This window comes from Equus quagga, chromosome 8 (assembly GCF_021613505.1).
Source record: "Equus quagga isolate Etosha38 chromosome 8, UCLA_HA_Equagga_1.0, whole genome shotgun sequence".
Lineage (NCBI taxonomy): Eukaryota > Metazoa > Chordata > Mammalia > Perissodactyla > Equidae > Equus > Equus quagga.
This window is the reverse complement of record NC_060274.1, coordinates 11,152,547-11,178,688: the sequence shown is the minus strand read 5'-3', so window position 1 is coordinate 11,178,688 and position 26,142 is coordinate 11,152,547.

The following is a 26,142-nucleotide window of genomic DNA, read 5'->3' as shown; positions in this document are numbered from 1 at the left end:
CTAACAAAAGGAACCTTTTTAATTTTCATGACGTGATAAAGTGATAGCCTTTTGAATAGACAATTAGGCTCATAAACCTGATACACCAAGGGCTTAATTCACAAACACACATCACCACTAATACTTTTGCGGACGAGCGGTATGCTTAACAGGATTAGAATACAGCAAATCATTCATTATTAATGGGAATCTACATTGCCTGGGGCTTCATCCCCAGATAGACCAGTATTTAAATCAAATAATTTAGCACAATTTCGGGAGCTTAATTCTGTACGTAGATTGCTCATGGGTAAGTCTGTATTTCCTTGCATAGAACTGGGAGTCCTTCCTAGGGGTATTGTTAACCTGCCCCAGCTCCCGTTACCCAGAGGATTTAGATTCTAGAAGCTCTGTGCCTTGCCCTGTTCACCCATGAATTGAGAAGTAACCACCTGGCTAGCCCACCTGATAAGGTCATTTGCTTCCCCCAAAAGCCATAAGCTGCAGCGGGTTCCACGTACATTGTTGCTCTTCAGCTCTGATCAGTGATTTTGCAAATGCGGGGTGCACGTCACAAGGGTGTTCAGATAAAACCTGGTCTAGATCAGAGGTGGAATTTACAGAGTTGCCATTTCAACAGTGTTTTGCGGGCACTGTCATCCCGCAGAAAGACACAGAAAACTTCCCTGGCTTTGCTTCATGGAGAAGCTGGCTTCACGGGTAGGTGTGCCAACGTGATGTGATTTGAGAGAAGGTGACAAGGGAAGTTATTCACCTTTTTCTTGAACATCTAATTTGTGCCAAGCATAGAATGACCACCTGTCCCAGTAGGGCTGCCACTGAAGGGTTTTCCCAAGGCAAGAGATTTCAGGTTTAAACTAGAAAATTCCCAGGCATGCTGGACGAGTTGCTCATCCTAGCAAGGCAATATGCTCTCCATTATTCCGCAATGGAAGTTCATTTTTCGTAATGCTTGAGGTTATCCTCAACCTTAGGAGAGAGAGATCCCCATTTTTAGATATGGAAAATGAGCCCCAAAGATGTTAAATAATTTGCACAAGGTTGTGGCCAATAGAGCTGGAATTCAACCGCAGATGTCTCTGACTTCTCTGCCCATTACTCCTCCAGTTCTGCTCAGGCAACCAAACCTCCAGCTAAACTGAAGCCCCTTGCTACTCACCCAGGGTCACACGCTGCCCTGACATGGGAAATAGAAGCTTTCTAGGTCTTAAAGCTTCAGAAGATCAAAGAACTCACCAGATCCTTCAGCAAGGCCAGAGTAGGGCCAATTCAATTAGCATGTCACCTCCAGCACGAGGGACCAGCAGAGACCACCCTCATTTGGAAGAAGAGTGTATGTCAAAATCACCCAAATAAAAATCTCTCCCACTGCCAGCAGGGAGAGTGACTCAGCAGGTTTAGCGGTGTGCCTGGCATGTGTTTTCAGATAAAGATCGCAAAGTCCCCCAGATAATTCACAAGGTCTTAACAGTCACCGCATTCTGCTACCCTGTGCTAAGAACTGCATTATTCTATAGCCCAGTTAGCCACTATACCTCATAGATGTGACTGGGGTGGGCCCTGGCAAGCTTCCTTCAGCGGTCAGATAGACCATATTGGAAGGCATACTTTGGAGAAGAAAAAAGAAAACCCAAGCTCTACTGTGCGACCTTGGATAATGACTTAATCTCTTATGCTTCCATGTTCTGGTTCGCAGCGTGGGGATAATACCAACACCTCTCCCAGGAGAACATGCGTGGAGTTCTGGACATATTGACTCACATGTTGGTTCCATACCCCTTCCTCCTTGGCATCCCACTCAACCTCAACCAAGATCCCAACAATCACTTCATTTCATTTCAAAGGAGGTTCCACCCAGGGGGCAGACATCATGGAAATTTGCCCCTTAGTTCTGGTCTGTGTACAACTGTCCATTTTCATTTCACTGTGCTTCTTGATTATCTACTGCTTTGGAATAATAGTCTCCTTCATTTCCTTCCAGGAGCCAGTCCAGTGAGAGAGGCTTCCGTGAGCACAACTGATAGATGGAATTCTAAACTTAAAAAATAATGCATGAAGTGGTTGGCTCCTCTGATTAGAAAGAGTGTCTACTTTACAAAAGGTCAAAGTTTTTTAAATACAAGAGCCTGAATTGCATTAATCATTAATTATGAGTAACAGTAAGTTGTAACATACATAGGCGTCCTCTAAAATCCCGAGGTATTTAGACCTGGCATGGTGCAGGCAGGAAACTTTTTTGTAGAAGAAGACACGGTTCAATGTACGTAATTCCCTTTTCAGTCTCCTTTGCAGGTTCTTGAACTCTCCAGGCCCTCAGTTCTGGGTTCAGGGCCTTCTCCCTTCTCACTCAACATTCTCTCCCTAAAGGATTTCATCCATTTTCATTTTTTATCTAAACCCAGGGATCATTTCTGAACTTCAATTGCCAATCTTGACTTAGAGATCTACAAGTATGTCAAAGGCAGCATGCCTGTCATGGGTCAAATTGTGTCCCTCAAAAAAGACATGTTGAAGTCCCAACCCCTAGGACGTCCAAGGTGGCCTGATTTGGAAATAGGGTCATTGCAGACGTAATTAGTTAAGATGTCATACTGGAGTAGGGTGGGCTCCTGATCAACATGACTGGTGTCCATGTAAGAATATGGTCATGTGAAGACACAGAGACTCAGGAAGACCGTCATGTGAAGACAGAGGCAGAGATAGGAGAGATGCTGCCATCAGTCACAGAATGTCCAGGGCCACTGGAAGCTGGAAGAGGCAGAGAAGCTCCTCTCCCAGAGACTTCGAGGAGAGCACAGCCCAGCCAACACCTTGATTCCAGACTTCCAGGCTCCGGAAGATAAATTCGATAAATAGCTGTCTGTTGTTTCAGCCACCTGGCTCGTGGCACTTTGCTACAGCAGCCGTAGGAAACTAACGCAATGCCTGGCCCTGACCTCATAGCCCTCAGTAAGTGGGACCTTCTGCATCCAGCTGCACCTACCAGAAACCTGAATGACGTCCCCACCTCACCGCCTCCCTCTCCCTCACCCTGTGCATCGAGCCCAGCCCGGGTCTTTCTTATCCCATCTCTCCTCTCATAGCCACCCCACCACCTCCACCTGGGGACAACAGTGGCCTCCTAACTGGTTCCCTTGTCCACTTTGTCCACTCTTGTCTAAACTCCACGCAGCGTCCAGATGGACCCTTCTAAACATCAGTCACGTCACCACCCAGCTTAAGAATCCTCTGTGGTTTCCACTGCAGGTCAGATGAATTCACACCTTTGACGTGGCCTGTGGAGTCCTGCACAATGTGGCTTTTGCTGTCCTTTCCAGCTCCATCATCAGCCGCTCTCCCCCTTGATGGTCAACTGGGCCACACCAACCTTCAGGCCCTCCTTCATGGGCCGGAAGTCTCCCCCTGCAGATTCCCATTCACCCACAGGTCTCAGCCAAGAAGCAGCTTGCTCAGAGAGGCCTCCCCTCCTGTTAGAATCTCTCTTCACACCCTTCGTTTCTCCCTCACGGCACTTGTCACAGTTCTTAGTCACATATTTATCAGTGTGGGGGTTATTTGCTGTTGCTGTTGGGTTTTTTATGTCTTTCTCTCCCTCACTACAGGCCCCACATGAGAAGGGATAACGTCTATTTGTTCTCCTGGTGTCCGCAGAAAATAGAGCAATGCCTGGCTCCTAGGAGGGGCTCTGTAAAGATCATGGAATTGTCCAACCTAAATGCCTCTCTTTGTGGCATGATGCAGTATAAGGATGTATGGACTCTCAAATAAACACAATTAGCACTGGCACTCATTTTACTCACACCTGGAGGGCTGTGAGAACCCAGAGCTGCTAGGAAGCACGACGTCACCGACTGCCACCTATGGAGACATGGCTGGTCATCTGATTTCTTGAGTTTCCACAGCTTACAGCCTGCCCCAAGCCACAGATTCCTAACTTAGGATACTGCCTAATTGGTTCCTGATGCTTTGTAAAGCTCTTCTTCTAGAGTGATCTTAGGGAGACTGACAACAGGGCAGCACGGGAGGTCGTGTGGGTATCACCATTTCATTTCACAGATAAGGACAGAGGGCGTAATTCACACGACTGATAATGCTGGGTCTGGTCTCCCCCCTGCTAGCGGACGGCCCCTTCATACAGCAGAAAATAGCACGGCTTTCAAAGAATGACTTCTGGATAAAGCAACACATGACTCAAACCGGGAATTGATGCTATTATAAGGGATTATCACCCAAGTTCTATCAGAGCCACTTCTGGGGTCACATGATGATTTTTAAACAATGGCATCAGTCGTAACCGGCAGTTGTACGTAACTCTTGGCACAAGAAGAGAAGTATCAGCCTGAGTGTTTCCTATCAGCCAGTAAGGCAATTTCAGTGATCCACTGAGAATTAGACAAAACAATGGATTCTTTTTTTCCCATCGAATTTATAACAATAAAAGGAATTTTAATTCTACCAATCTAGTGAACGAGAGTATTCTAACAGAGTCAGGATCCCCATCCGCAAATTGAAGTCACTGCTCTGCTATCAACAATACTCGACTTGTCTCTCCTCTGCTTTTCCAGGCAGAAGATCCAAAGTAAAGTAAATGCAAGAATAGGTTGATTTGCCAGACTTCTTTACCCGTGAAGTACCTTGAAATGACAGAAGGATTTAAGCTGCATCCAAGAACTACTCAAAGACTGTGATAGAGGTCGCCCCAGTGATGGCCTCAGCCGGGTGGTGGATTGCGCCACTGCTGTTTAGAGACCAAAGTGGGCCACCACACAATGCTTCCCTGTGGACTCCAGGCCTTGGAAACTGTGGAAAAAGTCTCTCCACTAACGAAAACTAACTTCACCAACAGTCATTTCACTCACCCAACAGCTCTCAAATCCAGCCCCTCCCCACCTCGAATATCACTGCCTCAGCTCTGGCCACCATCATCTCTTGCCTGGGTTGCCACCAAGGGGCCCAGCTGGGTCCACACCCTCCTCACACCCCTCCAAGTCAGACGGTCTTTTCAAGGATAAAGCTTACGGCTGGGATTTCCAGACCAAACTGTGGCTGAGGCGCTGCCTTGAGGTCACACAGCTGTCACAGATTTCAAATTTTTGAAGGAAAAAGGCAGAACTCAACATCTGTCAGGTAGCTCGGTAACCAGCTCAATGTAGTTCCCACTTTCATAATTAGATCATTTTATATTCCTTTCAATGACATCATGTTTTGTGAGGCTAGGTTTCCCAGATTTCTGTGACAAAAGGAAGCACCTTGTTATATACACAAAAGAAACGAAAGCAAGGACTCAGCAGATGCTTCTGCACAAGTTTCATAGCCGCACTATTGACAGTAGCCAACAGGTGGCAACAACCCAAATGTCCATCAACAGAGGAATGGATACACAAAATGTGGTCTATCCATACAATGGAACATTATTTAGCCTTAAAAAGGAAGGAATTGCTAATCCATGCTACAATATAGATGAACCTTGAAAGCATCTCATTAAGTAAAAAGAAGCCAAACACAAAAGGACGAATATTGCATGATTCCACTTTTATTAGGTACCTGGAGTAGTCAGTTTCCTAGAGTCAGAAAATAGAATGGTGGTTGCCAGGGGCTGTGGGGGGGGGGGGGGGCAGAATGGGGAGCTACTGTTCAATGGGTATGGAGATTCAGTTTGAGACGATGAAAAATTCTAGAAATGAATGATGGTGGTATCTGCATAATATTGTGAATGTCCTTAATGCCACTAAATTGTACACTTAAAAATGGTTACAATGGTAAATTTTATGTTATGTATCTTCTACCTCAAAAAACTAAAACCCGGCAAAAACCAATATGAAAGAGGAAATGAGGGTGGCGATGTCCAATATGATTCCAAGGTGTGGGATGCTATTCTGTGCCCAACAAGTAAAGATTGTGGTTAAGAAGGCACTGAAAATATCTTTTCATTTAGTTTATGCATATTAGTTTTCCAAACTTATTAAGCAGTTTAGATATGATTACTTAATCAACTGAACCGTTAAGTATTTCTCAGCCAAGGGGCACTATGGAAAATATTACTGAGATACTCGAATGCCAGAAACCAAGACACCACAATGAGGTTCACTCACCCAAGAACCAAGCCTGAATTTCATCCACCCTGCAATTTTCAGGAGTTACAGGGGACAGAGGAACATGCTAAACGACACCATCAGGAAGCAATCAGTATATCTAAGCTGTGGGGATCACTATAAGACCAAAAAAAAACCTATTCTACAACAAATATACTGCAGAGAAATATAATGAGAGAAAGAGATATGGAGGGGATACAGATTATAAGAGACTTAAGAGATACCAACCAATTGTGCTACGTGGACCTTATTGGATCCTGATTCATAAATGTATGTAAATGCATATATACTATATATGTATGCTATACTATATACACATACTATTACATACTATAGTATGTACCATATATGTATATTTTTTAAAGTTTGTTCATATATATACGAAAATCAGTTTGTTTATAAATGTATATAAACATATACATATAAGTAAAGCATATAAATGTAGATACATACATATGAAAACCATGGGAAATTTAAGAACTGACTAGATGTTTGGTGTTATTTAGGAATTGTTAATTTTTGGTAGGATAAAGATATTGTGGTTATGTTTTGCGTGTGTGTGAGGAAGATTGTCGCTGAGCTGACATCTGTGCCCATCTTCCTCTATTTTACGTGGGATGCTGCCACAGTGTGGCTTGACGAGTGGTGCTAGGTCCGTGCCTGGGATCCGAACTGACAAACCCCAGGCCATCAATGCTTAACCACTGTGCCACGGGGTGGCCCCTGTGGTTGTGTTTTTTTAAGGAGTTCTTATCTTTCAGAGAAACATATTAAAATGATTACAGAAGAAATGATGAGCAGTCAGGGACTTGCTTCAGAATAATCCAAGTAGGGGAAGGGAGAGCAAGGGGGAGGAGAGGAAAGGACACGGGCCACCAACGCTCAGTATCGAAGATGGCAGATGGATGCACATAGGTTCAGTCCATTATTCTCTCTGCTTCTGCATTTGCTTGCAGTTTCTTGTCTCCAGGGTTAAACGCATATCCTCTTGTAAAACCTTGTTTGTGCCGCTCCCCACTCTAACTCCTCCTGTGGCTCCCTGTGCTCCTGGATGAACTCCCCGCTTGTGGGTGCGAGACCTTCCCTCTGCTCACCCCTCCGTCCACATTTCCCACCAGCACATTCCCTGGTCCGGTGACCCTGACCTGCGGCACATCCCCGGCTTTGTGCTCCCTGTCATCTCCCAGCCTCCCGCGGCACCATTGCCTGTGCTGGCAAACTCGCCCTCCTCCTCGTGCGGAAATCTCCCCCACGTTATGCAGCATACTCCCCACTTCTCCTGGGGCGCCTTAACAGACGTCCCACCCCAACGCTCTTCCTCCTTGCTTCCAGAGAGGCAAATTTTCCCTAGAGTAGAACTTTCTAAACGGCAGCACGTCAATTTCCCATTAACTCATTGAACTGAATCTCTGGTACACAGTAGCTACTCAATAAATGTTGAGTCAACAAATGAATGGCTAAATATACAAACCAATGAATATTATTATCACCAATAGCGCCCTCCTGTGACAGTTTGCCGTCTACATAGGCCTCGTTAATAAAGCTTTTGTTACAGGAAGCAATGGCTCTACCCTCCTCCCTGGGAGGAAGGACCTGACAAGGCACCTGTAAAATGAAGGGGCTAGGACGTGTGAGGCCACCTCCCTGTGTGGAAAGGTGGAGACGTGGGGAATGGAGCCAACATTGCCATGCCAGAAAAGCGAGCCTGTAATCAAGAGGTGACAGAGTTAGAAAAGGGCCCAGTCTGATTACAGGACTCACGACTCCAGAGAAATATAATCCTCGCCCAGCAGACACTTGACTCCATGAGTCACTTCTGGGGCCTCAGTTTCCTTACTTGTCTCTTGAAAGCCTCTTCCAGGCCTAACATCTCACGATTCTATCTGGTTTCGGACCAACATCCACCATCCTTCATTGGATCCTTATATAATAACCAGTTATGGATCACTGGCAGTGCCCAAGCCTCACCAGACTGTGTGTAGGCAGGGGGACAAAGTCCAACGTGAGCCTGGGTCTCAAAATCTTACAGAGAAAGATAAGCCAGGCAGAGAAATAATTACAGCACAAAACAAAATGGGTTGAGTAGCAGAAGACGGGAACAGGGCAGAGGTCCGAGAGACCTTGGCTGAGCGAGAGTTCTTGCCATCAGGGAAGCCTCGATTCAGGAGGCAGGATTTGCACGGCAGTCTTGAAAGGTGGGTGGGATTTAGATAGGTGGCGTGTTGGTTAGCAGCCTTTGGCTGCTAGTAACAGGCGCTTGAGTTGGGTTTCTAAGCCAGCCAGGGAATGTCTTCTCACAGGGCTGAACCTGGAGGCAGCAGCCTCAGTGCTGTCATGCTTATGGGGATGTGTTCTTCCTTCTTGACTCCCTTCCCTGCCCAGGTGGGTTCATCATGGAACAAGAAAGTACAGCGTGTCCAGCCATCCCTCCAGGCACAATGGGGCTCTGAGGAAGACAAGCGAGTGTTCGTCTGCTGTCTCTTCCTATAGCTCACTCTTAGAGGAAGATGGAATCTCTCCAGAAGACCCACAGCCAACCTCTGGTCAAGCTGAAATTGGATGGCAGGCCCATTCCTGAGCCAATCCTGGGCCTGCCTAGTCGCCTAGATTTGGGCGCGTACACAGTGGCAGGTCCACATGGGATTTGCTCGCTGGACCACTGGCCATTTCGGTCTTCTAGACATTGTCAGGTGGGTGTGGTCCACATTTTCTCCATCACCGAAGCAGGCTGTGAACTAGAGAAACAGCCAGTCAGGGGGAAACAAGCAGAGGTCTGAAGGCAAGGCAAGACAAGACAGACCCAAATTTAGTGCCCACCACGCCTTCTGCCCCAGTGGTTCTGAATCCCAGCTGTACAGTAGAATTACCCAGGCCCCACCCCAGACCAGTTAAATTTAAGTCTCCTGGGCTTGGGATCCAGGCACCTGTGGTTTTGTTTTTTGAGCTTCCCAGAGGATTCCGATGCCCGGGGAGGGTTGAGAACCAGCCCTCTCGTTCAGTGGTTCTCAAACGTTAGCAGCAACAGAATCACCAGAGGGCTCATTAAAACACAGATTGCCTCGCTCCACAACCAACTTTGGGATTCAGAGGGTCTGGGGTGTGGCCAAGAATTGGCATTTCTAACAGGCTCCCAGGTGACACTGGTGCTGCTGGTGGAGAGCAAGCTTTGATCAAGTCATTTTCCCTCTCAGAGTGGCAGTCTCCTTTCTCACCTATAAAACAGATAATAATAGCTGCCACACCACTAGTATTGAGAGGATTAAAGATGACGTCCACAAGGCACCCAGCACAGAGCATGGAGAGCAGGTGCTCATAGATCGAAGGTGCCATCATTAGTTATATTGTCGTGGGCGTGTCAGTGGGCTGTCTGGGGGTGACCCTGTGCTGGATCAGCTGTCCCTCCCACGTAGTATTTCCTTGCCTTCTAAAAATGTTTTTGCACAAAAAAAAAAAATGCATCATGCTTTCTGCACTGTTTCCAACTCTCTGGTGTTTTCTTATAGAATGATGCTTATCAGAGGAAAAACATCTGTTCCACTTTCTTTAATCTCTAATTTATCTAATCTCCCTTTGTAACAAGGTATATTGCTAATGAGTGAATTTCTGCCAAGGGAAAAAAATGCTTGTTTCAATTACTTATCTTCTCATTGACTTTACCCTCTGTGATATAATATCACACAACAAAAATATAATGAATGGGCCACTTTTTTCTGGCGTCTTCATCACTGGCCACAGATAGAGAGCCTTCCAGAATAGGAAGATGTCTTTCTCCATGTCTCCACCCAAAGCACCAGACACATTTTGTTGGAGAAAATTTTGTCCCCAGACGAGTGTCCTTACCCAGCGCCAGGCACAAGAGAACGGGAGAACGGGCGGTGACCATGACGGAGAGCGGCCGCCAGAGGGCGCCGCAGAGCAGCGCAGCCTGCCCCCTCCAGTGCCAGCGACTCCGGCCGCCTGGCCTGGGGTGTGAATTTCTTCGTTGGAAAGAGCGTTTTTCAGAATTTTTAGATGTCTAGGTGGTGTTGTTTCTCATTCTTTTTTTCATTTTTAAAAATTTAATTTAGTAAGCAAATAATATGATTTGTTCCCATGTGTTTATAAAAGTAACGGAAGATGCAATGGTTTAAAAGAATGAAATTGGATCAAAAGAAAGTGAATGAGATTTTAGAATTGTGCTATAGGGGCCCGGGTGGGGGCGTTGAAGGCCATCTGGAATGAACCCCCATTTTACAGATGAGGATAATTGAGGATCAGAGCGTTCACATCGTCACAACTAACAAACGGGAGGCCAGACCAGCCCCCAAGCCCATACTTTTGACTGAGTGTGTTTCTCAGTCACAAACCCCTATCAGAGCCAGAAGGTGCAAAGGGCCACCAGAGATATGGTCAGCCCCATTTCGTCTCTTAGTCTGTCCTCTCGTCTCTCGCACCATGCAAAAAGAAAAGACAACTGATATTTCTTATTACAACCTGAGTTTGTACCATATCTTGCAATGTTTACAATACTTTTTTTGGCAATTTTTTGGATTGTGGTAAAATACGCATAACATAAAATTTACCATTTTAAACATTTTTAAGGGTGCATTTCAGTGGCATTAAATACATTCACAATATCATGCAACCATCACCACCATCCATCTCTAGAAATTTTTCATCTTCCCAAACTGAAACTCTGTCTCTATTCGACACTAACTCATCATTTCCCCCTGCCCCAGACCCTAGCAACCACCATCCTGTTTTCTCCGTCTATGAATTTGCCTACTCTAGCTCCCGCATATAGGGGAAATCATACAGTATTTGTCCTTTTGTGTCTGGCTTATTTCACTTAGCATGATGTCCCCAAGCTTCAGTCATGCTGTAGCGTGTGTCGGAATTTCCTTCCTTTTCATGGCTGAATAATGTTCTGGCACTTTCATTCATGGAGTTGATACCCAGAAGAATACTGACAGGCAAGACGGAGGGCAGACCCAACCCTCATCTTTCAGAGGAGGAATCTGAGCCTCTGGTTAATTTGCTGGCGTCCGCACCCCTGTGCAGATCCTGGACTCACACCAGGCCTCACTCACATCCGGTGCGCTCGCTTCCCTCTGCTTGGCCTGTGTTTCTCCCAAGTGCAGGAAGCAGGGTTTCACCACCACTCCTCTGACGTGAGGAGATGCTCCCTTCCGCGGAGAGGCATGCCAATACCTAAGGAACGCAGGGAGGTAGAGAAACACTGAACCAAACCAGGAAGAAACTCCACACACTAACATTTGCACAGATTACACAACCCTTCACAAGCTCTTCTCCAGACCTGGCTACAAAGGACTGAAAACTTTGGGCGGGGGAGGGGAGGAGTCGGAATAGTCCAGCTCACGCCAACTGAGGCTAACACAACAAGCCGCCAAATATGTGAAGACCCATTAGGCTTTGAAACACTGCTTCAGCCAGAGGTCTGACTGAGCAACAGGACTCGTGACAGAGCACCCAAGGCGCACAGTCGCTGGATGTCCTTCTCCAGGTACAGTGTCCTGATACGAAAATTCACAAAGTCCGCTGCTAGTAAAAAGCTACATCCTGAGGCAACTGAGGATTTATTTTACAGGCAAACTGTTCCTCACATCTACCTATGTTTATAAAGAAAACCCACTAAGGGTTTTATTATGGCCCAATTTTTGAGATTACTATTATTAGTTATCTATGCACTTTTGCATATTGCATCACTTAATTTCCATACATACTCTATGAAGAAATTAAGGTGTAAAGATTACATAAATCGCTCAAGATTACACAGCTGGTAACCATAGTCAGGGTTCCAGGTGGGTTTTATGACATCAGAGCTCAGGCTTGCCTCCACCGGGCTCAGTGAGCTCAGGTTGAACTCTTCTCCCCCACCCACTAGGTGGAAGCTGTCCTGGGCCGGGTAGAAACTCTCTCCCCGAACCAAAGCTTATGCAACTCAGTCAATTCGACTAGCTCTATTTGGGCACCTTCTCTCGTGCCAGTCCCTTTGACAGGTGCTTTTAGAAACACCAAGACGCGGGTGGTCCCAGCTCTCCTGGAGCTCACATCTTCTAGACAGATACTTCCTGAATCCTGTTGGTGACTCGTTGGGCTTACATTCAGGGGTAATATGGAATGTCAAGCGTAGTCATTTTCTGGTGTGTGTTAAAAGAAATTGAGGAATAGTTTATGGATGGCATTTGGGTGGGAAGAAAGGATACCTCAATTTTTACCAAAACACTCTGCGTAAGCCTTTCCAAACTTTAGTTAAGGTTGCAGAGACGTCTGACATCCCACAAGATTTGTCGTCTTAGTCCAATAACTTCAATCATGTATTGAAGGCTGTTAGCTGGAGAATAAGGAGTATGGCCAAAATTCCAGCCAAAGCGTGTCTTAAAAATCAACTGGCATGTTTTCTGACACCATATTTACTCTAGGAACACTGAGAGGAACAAAAAAGAAAGCTCCCATCATCCTGTTTTGTATGATAAATACTGGATTTTCTTGAACTCTAGTAATTTACATAAGAAGAAGCCACACTCAGAAAAGGTTGGCGGATCCTAAAAGGATTCAAATCTGTCTCAATGGTCCAAGAGCCCTTTGTAATTTCAGCTGCTCGTCGTTCTTAACGATATTTGCCAGTTTTCTGGTGTGAAAATGTTGGAGGGATTCAGCACCGTGCCTCAGTTTGGGAAGTCTGTGGACACAGCGGTGGGAAAGGATGCTGTCTGATTTTTACACGTTGATTCCCTCGGCTCCCACCCCTACGTGTTACCACGGAAAAGGAAGCGTATTCTCTAGTTCAGGGTGAAGCAGAGCACTTATACCAGCAAGTGAGAAACATAAAGGGAGATTGCTTTTCCTTCCACTAAATAACCTGAGACAAAATAGGAAAAATTCATTAGCCACGAACAGGGCTTTCTTTTATTATCTATGGTCTCGAAGAGTGAATAACAATGCTAACACAAAGGTTATTTCTGCTAAGAAACTTATTCTCAGGATAACTTTTAGGTAATATTCCAAAGGAAATTGGAAAAGACTTTCATTACAAATAATAGAGGAATGTTGTGCTCAGTACTAACTTGATATGATATAATTGCATGGATGCTTCCAAGGTGTCTCAAGCTGAATATCTTCAAAACCAAACTTGTGGTCTTTTCCTCTAAAACTTGGTCATTTCCAGTGTTCAGTTCATCAGCAATCCACATTTGCCCAGTTGCGTAAGGCAGAAATCGAGGGATTGTCATTAAAACTCATTCTCCCTCGTCCCCCACGTCGGTCACCAAGGTTATTAATTTTACCTTTGCAATTTCCCTTTGTCTTTCTCCACCCACCTCTTCAGTCCAGGCTAATAGCATCTCCCCACTGGAGGTTTACGAGAGCCATGTACTTCTACGCTTCTTCACCCTTGTGTCTGCTTCCATCCAGTCACCACACTTTTCAAAACAGATCTGATGAGGTTACCACCAGCCCCATCCACACGCAAAACTCTTCAAGGGCCAATAGAAAGGGGCCCTAATCCTAATTATTGCTGCCACTCTCACAATGCACATGATAGATGCGTGTGACTTGCTTTGACCAGTGGAAGGTGATCAGAGGTGACACGTGCCAGGGCTAAAGAGAAGCCCCAGGGGCATTCCAAGGAGTTGTCCTCCTCCATGAGAAAGGCATGACCCAAATTCAAGCTGCTTCTTCAACCTGGGTCCCCCAGTCAAGAGGACCCCGGAGCAGAGCCGCAGCCGGCTCAGAGTCAAGATGCAACATGAGTGAGAAATAGACCTTTGTTCCTGGAAGTTACTGAGACATTTGAATCTGTTTGTTACGCAGCATCGTCTAGTGAATGCTAACTAATCCATGGGGCTTCTCATTACGCTTAGATTAAAACACAAAATCTGTAACTTGGCTTCAAAGCCCTGCTTTCATTCCCTTAGATTAGCCTTGATTCCCCACACCAGGCCTGTGTTCAGTGTTGTTAATGGCCACTTCAGACTTCAGCTTAAAAGTCACTTCTTTAAGGAAAGGGTTCCTGATCCCTCAGTCCACCCACACACACCTCTCCTGCATGGAACGTCTCAGATTTGTAATTTTATATTTATTTGATTGTTATCCCTACTTCTCCTGAAAGCATTAATTACAATTGTTATTTCTTTGATTACTTATTTAATGCCTACCCCTCCTCCGACCACCACACACTCAAACACACACTCTTGAAGCCTCAGAACAATACTTTCTGGTTTTGCTAACCATTGAACCTAAAGGCTAGCAAATTGCTTGGCACCTGGGAAGTTTTCAACAAATTTTTATGAATGAATGGACTGACTCACAGATGACCAAATACCACAGCTTGAAAGTCTATTATACAATGTAAATGTAACAATTATTGAAAGCATTTGCTGAATTGAGCAGCATGATGAAATGTTGGTCCTTCATCTTAGAGCAGTAACCACATGATAGTAGTCATCTGGAGGTCTCTCTGCTCCCGTATCAACACCATCCCTGCCTCTGAAGAGCAGATAATCAATAACACCTTAGTCGTGTAACATGTGGCCTCACAGCAGTGGTTCTCAAACCCTCACCTGCATCAGAATCACCTGAAGGGCTTGTTAAAAGCCCAGACTACAGGGTCCCACCCCATAATTGCCGGTTCAGTGGTGTGAGGTGGGACTCAAGAACCTGCAGCCCCGCATGTCCTGAGCAGAGTGATGCTGCTGGCCCGGGGGCCACACCGAGAGCCACCGCCTTAGAATTCACAAAGCTCTTTCACTTAGGGAGTTAGGAAGAGAACATAACTTCTGTGCCCCAGGGCCTTCGTACTGGTTACGTCGTGGACTCCTGAAGCCACCATGGCCCCAACTCGGACGCTCTCACTCCACACCCACCCCTGCTCCACACCCCAACACACCAGCTGCTTCTACTCAAGCAGCCAAACCTCTACCCCAAAATGTCCATTCTTAAACCTGCCGCATCATTGTGAATGAGGCACAGACACGCAGAACTCAGTGTTCCCATTTATTTCTTTACGTTATAAAATGTATGGTTTGCTCAGTAGAATTGGGAGAATGGACTGGGACCCAACTTCCAATTGAGTAGAAAGTTAAATTCATCTGTGCTTCAAGAATGAGCTGTGAGCGTGAAGAAAGCCAGTGGGGGAGCTGCCCCCCCCCCCCAGCACCTCCACCTCGCCCGGCCCGTTTCTCCCTGAGTGGGGCCCTCTTTCCTTCCCTTCAGCATCCGAGGGCTGTTCAGTTTTCTTCCACTCCCACTGCCCCCACACCCCCACCTCTGTCAAACCAGCTTTCAGATCCACGCTCACACCAGAAACCACTGTAACCAAGTAAAGGAGGGAGAGATTTTTTTACAGGGGTCTAAACCTTGAGCCAAGAGGATTAAAATTTGAACTGGAATTTCAGGGTAACTAAGACCACTTTTCTGGGAGTCCGAAGTAGAAGAGAGTTGAAGTACAAGGGGTCAGGGTTGGCAACGAGACAAAGGTGAAAAAGCAAGAGGTGAGAGGACTTGTGAAGATGCAACATGAGAGGTCAGGGGTCCCAGGCAGGGGAAGGCATGGAGGAGAAGTGGTGTAGGCCGATCTGCATGGTGGCCCCAGCATCACAAGGTTATGCCATCCACTGATAATAGGAACTGTCTTCTCTGTTCTCCCAAAGTCCTGCTAGGGCTGTCCAAATGTCACGTTCACTGGCAGTTGGCCATTTTTCTTTGGCTGGTGTTATGGGCTGAGTTGTGTCCCCCTAATATTCATATGTTCAGTCCTAGGCCCCAGAACCTCAGAATGTGACTGTACTTGGAGATGGGTCTTCAAGGGAAAGCCTAAGTTAAAATGAGGTCACATGGGTGGCCCCAACCCAGGATAACTGGTGTCCTCATAAGAAGAGATTAGGACACAGATACGCACAGAAGGAAGACCATGTGAAGACACAGTGAGAAGGCAGCTGTCTGCAAGCTAAAGAGAGAGGCCTCAGAAGAAACCAACCCTGCTGACATCTTGATCTCGGACTTCTAGACTCCAGAACTGTGAGAAATTAAATTTCTGTTGTCGAGGCCCCCCAGTGTGTGGCCCTTTGTTACGGCAGCCCTCACAGACGAATCCAGTCAGTATTGAAGTTTTGCAGATCCATATAAAGGAGAGTCATTAGACAGGAGAGGGGAGCCGGGGCCAGGCTGGGGTGGTGGGAGCTACAGCGGAGAAAGCCCTGTCCCCTCTTGTAGCTGAAGGACATGGGCTTAACAGAAGCATAAGTGGGGCTTCTGCAGAGCTTGCAACCCAACGGGTAAACGAGAACCATGTTTTCTGCAAAACTCTATGGATAAAGGAAGAGTGATGACATTGGCACCCAAGCTCTGCTGACCTCCCTCTCATGGGTGATGCCCAGCCTGTCACTGAACGCTGATGACAGATGACCAGGAAGGGGAATCTTGATGCTACCAGGGCAATCAGTCACACATCAGGCATGGATGGACATCCATAGAGTTAGTGGGATTTATGTGTCAGGCACATACAACATAAAGGAAATCTCTTATACAGAGATCTTGATTGAAAAGAATGATTTTTTCATGAAGGGATCCTACCAGTATTTGTTATAGAATGATAACAGCAAAAACAAAAGATCTCAATAGTCCCTTAGTTAAATACACAAACACTTCAAGAAAGGAAGAACTGAAAATAAGCTGCTGCCTTCCAGCCTAGGCAGAACCCTGCGCATCCTCTTGCAAGTTGGGCCTCACCTTTCACCGGCGTTGGGCTCCCTAGCCAACCATGTCATGTGTCCTCTCCTCCTCACGACATCAGGCCCCCCACCCCACCTCTGGCTCGCCTGTGCATCCAGAGCCCCGCCTTTCTCTGAAACTTCCACAGCCCAGCTCACAGCCAGGAAATGGAAGGACTAAGGGGATGGTGGGAAAGTTCTTCCCGGTCCTGCTCAGGATTCTGTTTTGCATGAGGACCACCCCAGCGTGGTGAAGCACAGATGAAATACACCCCCATTTGTATAAAACCGAACAGCCGACCCCAGAATAAAAGCAAGGAGTGTGGGTACGGCAGAGTGCTTCACACCACTGCTTGCAAAGACCACATAAGACAGCTGCAGAGCTGGCTGCTCCGTAAACGCAAGCATCTAAGGAAAACTGCCGGGCTGTATAATTCTTAGTCACTTTAAAAATGTCGAGTTAGTCTCATAGATACTACATTTCTCCATCTGTCGCTATTCCTGGCCCCACTCTCCTTTTTCTGTTAATTTTTTATGCGTAATCAGAAAGGTATCTTTTCTTGACCCCAAACCCTGCTTTATTTTGCTGAGTCTGGAGTGCTTGTGTGGCTAGTAGCACTCTGTCCACCTGCTCCCCGCCCCCACCAGCCCACAGCATCACCTCTTGCTGTTTGATGCATCCATGGATGCTCAGCAGGTGGGACAGAATGTCCAGACCCCCCAAGAAAAGGTGGGACAGAGCAGATCAGTGGTAGGACTTCACTCCCATCAGAACCCATTTCCATCGCTGAAATGTGCGTTTCTCACTGAATCCCAAGTCTTCACACTTGCTTTAGGATAGGATTTAACATGAAATGTGAAATATTTGCTTTGTGACACTTGGGTTCGGTCTGTACACTGATTCCACGGTGCTAATCCCCTTGGAGGGGAGCAGCTTAAGACTGGAGCTGGCAAGAAGCACCTCCCCCTGGAGAGCTGAGCCCCATCTCAGTGAAACCTACTGGAAGGAGAGAACAAGGGGAGAGCAGGGAAGCAGCTGTATGTAAACTGGCCCCCAGCCCCGGGCTCCCCCACCCCACAGCCCCAGCCATAGCACTGAGGACCACATAGGAGGCCAATTTTATCACTTGTCCTCTCTAAGAGGTGAAAAGTTATAGCACTGTGCACTCCTTTCCAATTTTCTCTCTTTCTCTAAGAGCCAACAGTGGTTCAGAATGCAGTTTTAGAGTCCTAGATTAGGTTCAAATTCTGACTCTGCCATTTCCTGTGACACCTTGGACAAATCATTTTAAATTTTTAGTAGATTTCATTTCCTCCTCTGAAAATCAGCATGGTAGTAACATCTACCCCATAAGGGTTTTATAAAAATCAAACGGGGTAATTTGTGTAAAACACCCAAGATAATGGTGGCAGATAAGAAGGGATCAATCGACAGTAGTTGTTGAAATCATTTTATTGTTATTAGCATATAGGATTCTTACAAAGATTACATAACATAATGAGTCCTGTTGTGGTTTTTATAAAAGAAAAGTCAACTGACATTGTACTCATTTTACAGGTAAAAAAACAAAATAGCAAAAGCTTAAGTCACTGGCACATGGCACAACAATGTGGAAAGTGACACCCTAGCTTCATAATTCACTGTGTACTAATCCCAGCTGTGGGCCTGTTATTGATGCTTTGGGGGAGCCCCCAGAGAGAACCCCATGGTGGTGGCAGCAGCAGTAGCTCTTCTCATTAGCTCTGTTGATGGCGTGCCTGGGAACACTGAGGCTAACACACAGCTCCGGTGAAATATCTACTTTGTGGCCCTTGCTTTGGTCTGTACCCCAATTCCATGGTGCTGCAAAACCAAGGCAGACCTAGAAAACATGTTACTGTTGGGATCGGGGATACAGAGTCAACACCACTGCCTCACCAGGGGACTCCATTCACATGTTGTGGAATATACAATATACTGTGAATGATGTTCCCTGTAGTCATGCAAACTGTGGGTTGCAGGAAAAAACAGAAGAAGAATGACTGCATTCCTACTCTTTCCCAACCATCCATGTGAGAGTCTTGAGCCTGAAGAGAAGAGAAACAAGTTAATGATCCATGGAAGCAGGAATAGTCAAGGGAGTTTATGAACAAGAAGAGCTAATATTCCCTTAATTTGTTTGCAATACTCAAGTGTGTGATGAAACTCCACTACGGTGGCACCAAACCTACATCCATCTTTGAGTTGATAGTACTTTGCTGTATGGAAGGATTAAGACATGAGTGTTCTGGTAAATGTTTAACAATTGCTCTCTTGAGAATAAAAGTCTAGACAGATAGTGTTTCCCAATTCCCATGGTGTAAATACGTCCATTACAGTCATTTCCAAGCTACCAACATGACCCCACTGAAGCAGAGCTGGGAAGGGATTCACATAATTAGGGCCAGGGCTCACAAGAGCATGGAGACAATGAGGGAAAGACAACAAATACAGGAGCTAACTAGACAAGGATTCAGCACAATTAAAATCCCGAGGCAGGGTGACTAGGGAAAATGGAAGTCACTCAGAAGAATCTCTACACATATTTGAAAGGATGTTAATTTTCCTGCTGTGTATAGGTTTACAAAAGATGAACCAAGCAAGCTAAAGATGTGGAGATATCCAAGAGTCACCTAAACAATGTAAAGAGATGGAACCCAACGGCCAAAACATCAGCAAAATCTCAGCCAAAATCATGCAAGGAGATGGGTCTAAGACGTTTCTCTGATTTACAAATATAAGCAAAAACACTATGAGAAAGTCAAATGGTGTAAGATTTTTCTCAGCTTAAGATTAGAGCATATAAAGCCAAACTCTATTCATGTCTTCAGTTGGCTCGTGAACCTGAGTAACTTGCTCCTCAGGCTTCCAATTGCTCTTGCCTCAGTTTCCCCCTCTATGAAATGAGTGTGTTGAACGTGAATTTCCCACGCCGTAGCACTGTGCAACTACCTGTTAAAATAAAGAAGACAACAGAAACTTCACCGAGGGCATTTTTCCACTTGCACCTAAGATTGCTACAGCTCAGAATTCAGAAATAGCTTTCCTTTCAGAAGGACCAATTCCTAAATCCCTAAAAGTAAATATCAACAACAACAACAAAGAAACCAATTTTAAAGGATACCACTTGAAGGTAAGATCTTCTTCTTACAATGAATGAATAGTTTTTTTCAGACGACATCTTCCACCAATACCTGGAAAACATGGAGAAAATTTGAGAAACATCTGTTCAAAGTTATCAGAGGACCACCAAGGCAGTAAGGACTTGAAAGACCAAGATCTTCAAGAGAAAGGAAGTCACTTTTTCCCTGCATGTCTGTTACTCAAAAGTAACGCACAGGCTGAGAGGCAGAGCAAAGATTTCAGGAATCTCACAGAGCTGGGGAGACAAAGCTTGGAATACAGGAACCACCAAGGAGGAGGGTTCTTCTAAACAACTGAGGCTTTCAGTTGGTACTCCTAAACGGTTATTCCCTGGAGAGTAGATGCCTTTCCATGTAGGAGTATGTGGAAATATATAAGCCCTTACAAAGACTGAAACTGAGCTTGAATCAGCTCAATCTCTGATTAGACTGAAATGATCAGTTCCTACACTTACTGCCTGCAAAAAGCAAAAGTGAATTCTTTTGGGAGGAAGATAAAAATCATTCAAGTCTCAAATAATCTCCAAAATTTTTATACACAGTGTTTATAATTCAACCAAAAATAATGAGGCAAATTCAAACAGTAAAAAGACAATGATGGACAAAACCCAAAAGAAACAAAAAGAAAATAGAAACAAGCCCACAAAAGATTGAAATATTAGAATTATATGACATAAATGTGAAAATAACTATGACTAACATGTTCAAGAAAGTAAATAAGAACAGAGACAATTTCAGCTGAGAACTAGAAATTATAAAAAAGGAAAGGAAATGGAAATTTTAAACAGGAAAATAATCAAAATTAAGAACTCAATAGATGGGTTTCACAGCAGTTTCAAAATGGTAGTAGACAGATTTAGTCAAATAAAAGATAGTTAATAAGGAAATATCCAGGGGCTGGCCCCGTGGCCGAGTGGTTAAGTCCGCGAGCTCCGCTGCAGGTGGCCCAGTGTTTCGTTGGTTCGAATCCTGGGTGCGGACATGGCACTGCTCATCAAACCACGCTGAGGCAGCGTCCCACATGGCACAACTAGAAGGACCCACACGAAGAATGTACAACTATGTACTGGGGGGCTTTGGGGAGAAAAAGGAAAAAAAATAAAATCTTTAATAAGGAAATATCCAGACTGAAGGACAGAGATCCAAAAAAAGTAGAAAGTACAAAACACAGCATAACAGATATGGGACAACAAGAAAGTATCTTATTTTTGCAATGGAAGTCTCAGAAAGAGAAGAATGATATAATCGGGAGTGAGATGCATTTCTATCATGCCAACTTAGCCAAGCTACAAGTACTTCTGCTAGAATTTTCTTCCCTACATAATATGGATTATGGCCAGTTACAAGAGACATTTTGTGCAAGATTCAGAAGACAAAAGTAAATTATCAGTTCTATTACTTTGACATTCAGAAATTCATAAGGGCACAGGTGCTGTTGCAGCTTGCATACGTTGTCATTTACCTGCTGACTTACTTTGTAGGCTTGAGGCATCAGCCAGCTCCTGTCAGATTTCCTTCTTCAGTCTCTTCAACTCCTGGGCCAGGCACATTTTTACCTCCATGTCAGAGAATGAAAGCTTCTTCTGCAGGACACCCCATCATCAAAGTGGGAGACTTTAGAGTTAGTGCGAGACTGATATGGGTTCCAGTCCATTCTTATTGGTTCCCCATCTTCTCTTCCTGTTTATCTGTCCTACTGACTTCAGGTTACAGTGCCAGAAACAAGAGAACCATCTTCCTCTAGGCCATTGAACCATCTTGGGAATTTCATAAGGTCAAATCCCCATAATAAATCTGTGTGTGTGTGTGTGTGTGTGTACATATATCTCCTAGCAGTTCTGTTTCTCTTATTGAAACTTAATGCAGGATAGAAGCAATATTTGAAGATATGATGGCTGATACTTTTCCAAAACTGATGAACTACATCAAAACATGGATTCAAGAAGCATGATAGAGTCAATTGCTGAGCATGATAATTATAAAGATGCATTCATTATAGGAAAAACTGCTGGAAACCAAAAGCAAACAGTAAATCTTAAAAAGTAGCAGACCACCACCAGATGCTGGGAAGGGTGTGAAGCAAGAGGAACCCTCATTCATTTCCGGTGGGAACACAAAATTTATGCCAGTTTTTCAGTTTCTTACAAAACTAAACATACTCTTACCATACAATCTAGCAATCATGCTCCTTGGTATTTACCTACATGAAGTGAAGCCTTATGTCTATACAAAAACCTGCACATAGATGTTTATGGCAGCTTTATTCATAATTGGCAAAACTTGGAAGTAACCAAGATGTCCTTCAGTAGGTAAACAGATAAATAAACCGTGGTAATCCAGAAAATGGAATCACTCACTACTAAAAGGAAATGAATTATCAAGCCATGAAAAGACGTGGAGGAAACCTAAATGCATATTACTAAGTGACTAAGTGATATTAGAAGCCAATCTGAAAAGGCTACACACTATATGATTGATTCCAGTCAATCATATGACATTAGAAAATGTATACAACATTCTGGAAAATGTAAAACTATGGAGAAAGTTAAAAAGAAAAAAAAATAGTGGTTTCCAGGGGCTGAGGAAAGGAGGAGTACAGAGGATTTGTAGGGCAGTGACACAATTCTGTATGGTATTACAATGGCAGATACACATTATTATACATTTGTCAAAACCCACACAACCCATAGAATGAACACCAAGAGTAGACCCTAATGTAAACTATAATGATGTGTCAATGTAGGTTCACTGATTGTAAAAAATGTACCACTCAGGTACAGGATGCTGACGGTAGGGGAGGTTATGGAGGAAGAGTGTGGACAGCAGGTATATGGAAATTCTGTGCTTTCTGCTCAGTTTTGCTGTGAACCTAAAACTGTTCTAAAAATAAAAGCTTTTAAAAAAATAAATAAATAAAGCAGAATGAAAGGCTTATTACCATTAAAGGAGCAACAGTAAGACTGATGACAGACTTTTCAATAGAAACAATAGAATCCAGCAGACAATAAAATAGTATTTTCAAAAGACTGAAAACACATAACCACCAACCTCTAGAATTAGATGTTGTTATACCCAGCAAAACTGTCCTTCAAAAAATGAAAACGAGCTGCTTGGGGATGTAGAAAGTTGGAAAGAGCACTGTTCTCACACTAAAATGAAAAAAGCTGGACAATGTGGAAGTTCATCACTTTCTAGAAACAATTGGAGAACTCAGATTGCAGTGCAACCAAATGACCCAAAATCTAAGGAGATATAGACACCTTCCGTGAAAGATTGCTGGTGTGCCTGGGGTAGATGCAAGTGGATACTCATAGAAGAGTTCAGCTAGGGTAGTTGGTGACTTGCTAGAAACTGAGTGGGCACTGACCAGTGTGTAAAGCCCCTGGGAGTCAAAGAAATTGAGGGAATCAGCACCCTCTTCAGACTTTTTGTCCATGCACCCCACCAGGAGCTCAAAGATGTTAGAAAGAGCCCTACAAAAGTGTGCCTCGAGGTGTAGACCTGGAAGAGAGGAAGAGCGGGTGCAATGGGAGAGGTACAAACTCCACCCACACTTTCCTGTATCCCTTCTAGGAAACAAAAGCTGTAATCTGTAGTGGGAAGGGCAACATACACTGTTGCCTTTAGGACACTAATTAAAACACATTGCAGGTCAAAGAAGGAAACTAGGGAGAAAAACACCCTACCCAGGGGGGATGGAGGGGGCAAGAATATGTGCTGGGCTTGGAGCTATAGATGGTTCCAATACAGGAACAGCTCTCTCTATTTTTGGGGGGGGGGGGGGTACTTAACATTCATTTGATTAACTCATTTCAATTATTTTTCCAGTTTTATTGACATATGATTGACAGATAAAAATTATACACATTAAGGATATATATGTGACATTTTGATATACCCATACATTACAAAATGACAATTTGATATATCTATACATTATGAAATGGCAATTTCATATACATACACATTACCAAATGATTACCACACTCAATCTAATTAACAGAGTAGCAGAGACACTGAAAAAGCAACACTTCTGAGACACAGGGACACAGCACCTGACTAAGACGAGGTTTAACCAGAAGAACAGAGAACCCCCAGCCCGTTATCCCACAATCACAAGGCTAACCAACAGTAAATAACGAGCAATGGTGTAAAACTCCCTAGGGAGGGAGAGAAGAGGGGCAGGGGCATAGAAAGAGATCTTCTCAGAGGTGCAGCACAAAAGGAAGACCTGAAAGTGAGGAGGGAACATACATTGAAGAAAAGCCCTCTGGCAAATCTGCGCCCACCCTAAACACTAGATGTCACTAAAGAAATTTGAAGCCTAGGTGTGCTGAAGGTAACACAGCAATGACAAACCTCAACCCAAGCCCCATTCCTATTTAGCTTAATTCAGATCCCCCCATAAAAGAAATAGTAGAAGAAAAGGTGTGCTCATTCTAGGCGAAAATTATTGACTCCACTCTCCACTGCCTATGCAAGATATACGGCTTTCATCAAAAAATGACGAGGCATGTGAAAAGGAAAGAAAAAAAAATCACACACTCAAAAAGGCAAAGCAATGATCAGAACCAGACTCAGCTATGACACAGATGCTGGAACTATCTATCAGGAATTTTTAAATAACTATGATTAATATGTTAAAGTTCTAGTGGAGACGGTGGACAACAGGCGAGATCAGATGGGAAAGTTCACCAGAGAGATTGAAACTCTAAGAAAGTATCAGAAGCAAATGCTAGAAATTTAAAAAAAAAGAAACATAACAGAAAAGAAGATCTTCAATGGACTCATCAGTAGATTTTGACCCAGCTCAGGAATGAATCACTGATGCCAGGCCAATAGAAATTACGTAAACTGAAACACAAAGAGAAAAATTAGTTCAGACACACACACACACACACACACACGTACCCTTCATATATCCTATTTAAACTGCTGAAAACAAAAGACAATGAAAAAATATTAAAGTCAGCCAGAGAAATAAAACACAGTACACACAGAGGAGAAAATAAGAATTAATCAGGCTTCTCATCAGAATTCAGGCAAGCTAGAAGATAAGGGAATGACATCTTTCAAGTGGTGAAAGAAAAGAAAAGCTGTCAACCAGAATTCTCCACACAACAAAATCAAAAGTGAAAGAAAAATAAAGACTTTCTCAGATGAATAAATACGGAGGGAATAATGGCCAGCAGATATGGTCTGTAAGAAATATTAAAAGAAGTTATCAGGCAAATGGAATATGATATCAGATAAAAACATGGATCTGCACACAGAAATGAAGACGACTAGAAATGGAATAAATGAAGGTATGAGGAAGTGTTTGCTTTTAATTGCTTTAAAAAATAACTGACTATCTAAAGGATAGTATCCATGTATATTGTTTTATATCACATATAAAACAGAAAATATATGACAAGATTAGCATGAAGAGTTGAGGGATGAATTGAGCATATACTCATTCTTACACTACGTATTAGCGGATGCTGTATCTTGTCAAAAGCCTTCTCTGCATCTATTGATAAGATCGTGTGATTTTTATTCTTCATTTTGTTAATGTTGTGTATCACGTTGATTAATTTGTGGATGTTGAACCAACCCTGCATCCCTGGAGTAAATCCCACTTGATCATGGTGTATGATCTTTTTAATGTATTGTTGTATTCAATTTGCTAGTATTTTGTTGAGGATTTTTGCATTGATGTTCATCAGTGATATTGGCCTGTAATTTTCTTTCTTTGTGTTGTCTTTGTCTGGTTTTGGTATCAGGGTAATGTTGACTTCATAGAATGAGTTTAGGAAGCCTCCCCTCCTCTTCAATTTTTTTGAAAAGTTAGAGAAGGATAGGTATTAAGTCTTCTTTGAATGGTAGAATTGACCAGGGAAGCCATCTGGTCCTGGACTTATTTTTTGGGAGGTTTTTGATTACTGTTTCAATCTCCTTACTTGTGATTGGTCCATTCAAGTTCTCTACTTCTTCTTGATTAGGTTTTGGTAGGTTGTATGATTCTAAGAATTTACCCATTTCTTCTAGATTATCCAATTTGTTTGCATATAGCTTTTCATAGTATTCTCTTGTAATCTTTTTTTATTTCTCAGGTGTCTGTTGTAATTTCTCCTCTTTCATTTCTGATTTACTTATTTATTTATTTTAAAAGATTGGCACCTCAGTTAACATCTGTT